Here is a 4,611-nt window from a genome sequence, read left to right as displayed (position 1 = left end):
CAAAAGTATCCCGACTCCTGGCCTGGACTTCATGCACAGACCGGTATCCAACATCTCTCCTTGGGAGAACACACTAGGAAAATCTGTTGGATCTAAAATCATATTAAAGCTCCCTCCTTCCCACGCTAATTCTTTGAGACCCACTGCCCACAGATACACTTAAAAGGAGCCAGCTTTTGTGTACTAAGGTTTAAACCTGTTTGTTTGAACAGGTCAGTGGAGACATCCTTCAACACACCCCATTTCCTTAGACACGAGCCACTCCTAAATAAGAAGTGTGTTCCATTCAGTTCTCCTACGTCAACTTTGGAAGCCGACAGAATTTTGCTGATACTCAGACACAAGAAAAAACAGCAAAATGGAGGAGAATGGAGTATTTCAATGTAATGGGAAGGAAGTGAAAAAACTCATTCCTTTCAACAGAAAAAAAAGAAGAAAAAAGAACAAACTGTGCAATTTTACTAGCAATGTCTGGTAGCACCTGCACACTACACCTTTTCATAGACATAGACAAATACATTGCAGTCATTAAAACATTTAGTATGCCTTCATCTTCACACGAAGCATTTGCTGCCTTCTTTTCCCTCATCTTCATAAATTCCAAACTGCACGATGATGCAATGTTCATATCTCATTCCCTGTGACTGTACTTTAATGCAGACCTAAGCCCCAACCCCACAGCTTCCCCAGGGAGAATAACTCTGCATAAAGATCCCTGGTGCACAGCTGTACACCAGACAAGAGTTCTGATGCACCGCAGTTTTACGTCAGAGTGAGGGAGTGAAAGGATGACTGTTTTTTACCACTTGTTTCTTTTTCTCCTTGCCAATGACCAAAACACCCTCTAAAAGGTCCCTGAAAACTCAAAGAGAACTTTCTATCCTGAAAATAAATAAACAAAACAATCTGCCACATTTTGGCTCCAAGTGGGACTTAGAGCCAAATTCTTCAGAGACTAAACCCTGCTATGGAGCCACTTCTGCCTCTTCTATGATAGAGCTAGAAGGACATATCTTCAGATTTACCATGATTCTTCCCTTTTGCACCCCTTGAAATCATAAACATGACCAAGCTCAGCAGTATTATGTATTTGATGAGTGTATACAATCTATTACCTCATGCAAATGAGCTTGAAGCATTTGCATCTGCAATGCTCCTCACTGTTACACAAGAGCATTTCTGTATGGGACACTATTTACGTAGCTGAATATACACACGTGTATTTCTGTGCATATATGTGAAGGTACAGTGTATGAACAGGTAACTGTTGTTCCACAGCCACAAAAGAACATCAGGAACCCACATTAATCCTGATGCTGTGTCTTGCTGCAGCTGGCAGATGTGTAGCAGAGCAAGCGGGCAGTTTTCATTTGCTTCTGGAGGGCAAGGAGCCTCTTGCTGGTTACTTGTTCCAGTTTGAGCCTGCAACAGAATCCATTGGTTAAATAAGCCTCTGTGCATTAGGTGTGTAGGACACTCAACACATAGCATTGTTTAGGGCAACTCAAGTCCAAACGCATCAGGCATGTGTCTCTACTATGTCTGTAGCTGTGGATGTGACTACTGGTTGCTTTGGTTGCCCTGGTGTGCCCAATGTTTGACCACTGGGTGAGGCCAGACCCAAAGCCCTTTGAAGTAATAAGGAGCATTTTCAGGGAAGCTGCTGGCTTTGGGTCTGCTTGATGTGGCAGTGCGATCAGAACTCAGTTGGAGAACGAGAGAGCCACAACACTGACACCAGAACAGATGTCATCTCAAAGTCATAGCCAGCTGCACTGGGAAACCAAAGGAATGATTGCCATTGGAAATTTCCCAGGAGACAGGCTGTTTATTTTCCAGGCTTTTGGTCTTAGGGACTTACTGTTGAAACAACTAAAATAAAGTCAAGATAACTCCCATATTTTTTAAGAAGAGATAGGCTGAGGAAGGAAATGTTGCATCTTCTCCTCTGTGATGGAAATTTTATGTCTGACTCTACTCTGTGTTCATTGCATGCATTTCCTTTGGAAATCATGGTTCACTTGGCATCTATGCTGACTGCGGCTTTCTATTTCCAGCCACTCAAGTGAGGGAGATCCCAGGTTGTCCCTTTCCTGCCCTCTGGAGATGCACCAGTCCTTTTATGGACTGTTGTGCTCCTCACCCAAAATTTCCTGTGAGGCTGAAGAGTGAGGGAGATGAAGGAAGATGCATCTGAACTGCAGGTTCAGATGGTTTTTTTTGTGTAAATTACTGCCTTTTTGTCTGGCCTGATGAGCTGATGCTTTCTGGGCGCTGGAAAAGGTCCAGAAATGAATGTTTCCCCTCTGACAGTGGGGAAAAAGCAAGTGAAATAATCTCTGTTAGTGGCTGCTGCGGGTGCACTACCATACCTCAATATCTGGGCATGAGCTGAGGAAGGGGAAGTCTGTGTGCTTCACCTCTGACATCAGGAAACCAGAAGGAGACTGCATGCAGTAAAACCTTGCTCTACAAATGCATATTTCTTGGCTAATTACATGGATAAGTTATGCTTGTGCCACAGCCCACTCTCAGACCACCTTCAAATACTTCAGTCTTTTCAATGGCAATCACTCCCTCAGTTTCCCTCTGCTGTTGGCCATGGCTTTGAGGTGACAACAACAACAACCACAAAAAGACTTCTGTCAATTTTGATGGCATTCAGCTGCTGTTTCTGTGCCAATTTGTGCAGATATCAGGGAGAAGGCAGTTTCCGGCCACTTTACCTTCCCTTGGTTACTATATCGCAATAGGTGAAAATAGCATCCATAAAGACTATCAACAGTTCCAACACAAAGGACAATAATGACACGGTAAGCTGTGTCCTCAGGAGAAACTTGGATGTAAGGGATATGGCCTAAGTGAGTCATCAGTTAGAAGCATAAACTAAGGACATGGCAGATGAACAGAATGTTTCAGCCCTACCTGGTCTGCATGGGTGGGTGGAGGGATGCAGCTTTCAGCTAGCCCAGAGCTGGGGTGCAGTTAGTCCACCGCACCACACTGCCTCCCATCTTCAGCCTTACATCCCTTAAGCTCTTTCTCAGGTAGCTCATCAAATATTCATGTGGGAAGTCCCAGAAATCTCTCTTCTCTTTTGCTGTAAAAAAAGGGAAAATGACGAAAGTGCTTCTCTTCAACCAGAGCTTTCTTTTTTAAGAGAAATATTTTATCTCACCACTGAGACAGTAATTTCTGCTTCCAGAAACAGGAAGAGAAGTATAAACAATGTGCAGCCAGAACAAATAATAGTGGAGATTTGCCAACCACATTCCTAAATGCACATATACAATGTCTGTGAACAGAACTGCCACAGCCCATGATTCCTGACATTCAAAGCTGCTGCACCATTTATTTTAGGTTTAAGATTTATGAAAGATTAATGATGATAAAGGCCTGCTGATAGTTCTAAGCAATCTCAGGATCTCTTGCAATCTAAAAACTGTCCCCAGCGACTGTTGCAGACGAACAGAAGGCAGCAGAGCAGTGGATGCGGGACATAGGAGAGATATGAAGGCTTTCGGTGTGACTGGGAGCTTGTCACACCCAAATTCTGCCCATTTTCTGCTTTCCATGTGAGTGGGTGCCTATCCCACATCTGTCCCACTGCTCAGCAAGAATGTTGGCACTGTTTTATGGAGGTTTTAACTGAGGTTCCTGGCAAGCAGTGCTAACGATGTCTGTGCGGTCAGCTCCTAGGAAGGAGATGGGGAGGTGACCGTGAGAGGCACCTCTGATGGTTATTCATCAAGTCAGAGCTTGGGGGGAAAATTACAGAAACTCATTTGACATGGGGAGGTTTTGGTTTGATTTAAATGCCAGAGAAGAAAGAGGAGGGCATTTTGATGTAACTGAGATTTTAAAAAATAATAAATGAGGGGAAAAAAGCCTCATTTTATGATTGTTTAAAGCTGTTCAAGCAGTCCTGGAGGCATGAAAACTAAGAAAAGTTGAGTGAGTGGTCATTCTGGGCTCACTGAAAAACTGATCTGTGTCCTTGGCTATCATTTATGCATCCTTAATAAATACTGTTGCCCTACCGCAGGACTCACATAAAATGCTCCAGACACATCTGTTACAGACATTGTGATCTGCGTTTTTTACACTGTGTAGTGGTCCCATTATAAATTATGAGCCAATAAACTGTCTTGGAAAAAGTATTTATGATGCTTTAGTTGACATTTGGGAACTTCAAAGAATTGCACAGAGCTGCCTTTAATCTGTACATACTGTTCTTCATTGATTAGATGAGCACATTGAATTCTAGAAAGACGAAAGATAGAAGGAAACTGGTAGAAGAGTTACATATGGAGAAGACCTACTAGGCCCATTTGCTTGTTGCCTGCAAGGGGTTTTTCCCATACCATAGCCAGTGAAATATCACTTCTGCTTTTATACAGTTCCAGCAATGGCCTGGACATGGAGTAAGGAGTAAGTTTTTTTTCTTGCAGCCCTGTCAACTCCCAGAACTGGGAGCTTTGTCTTGTAGTTTGCCCTGCTGTTGGCCACAAATGATCTCACCCATGTTTCTACTCATATCCAGCATTGCTCCTCTCTTTTGCTGGGTGTCCCTAACTGTGACCAGCAGCAGGCTAATTTTAAAAACCACAT

General features: G+C 43.3%; 1 long non-coding RNA gene across 1 annotated transcript; it reads right to left on the bottom strand.

The window, feature by feature from the left end:
- Window positions 1-1,073: 1,073 nt before the first annotated feature.
- LOC146762083 (uncharacterized) lies at window positions 1,074-3,100 on the bottom strand. The gene is made up of 2 exons (XR_014942924.1): window positions 2,926-3,100; window positions 1,074-1,422 (listed from the first exon to the last, which is right to left on the bottom strand). It is a non-coding gene; the product is annotated as an uncharacterized LOC146762083 (long non-coding RNA).
- Between the last annotated feature and the right edge of the window lie 1,511 nt (window positions 3,101-4,611).

The sequence above is a fragment of the Coturnix japonica genome, chromosome 2 (genome assembly GCF_054131305.1).
Source record: "Coturnix japonica strain WE chromosome 2, WE-NBRP24, whole genome shotgun sequence".
NCBI lineage: Eukaryota > Metazoa > Chordata > Aves > Galliformes > Phasianidae > Coturnix > Coturnix japonica.
This window is presented reverse-complemented; position numbering and strand designations above follow the sequence as displayed.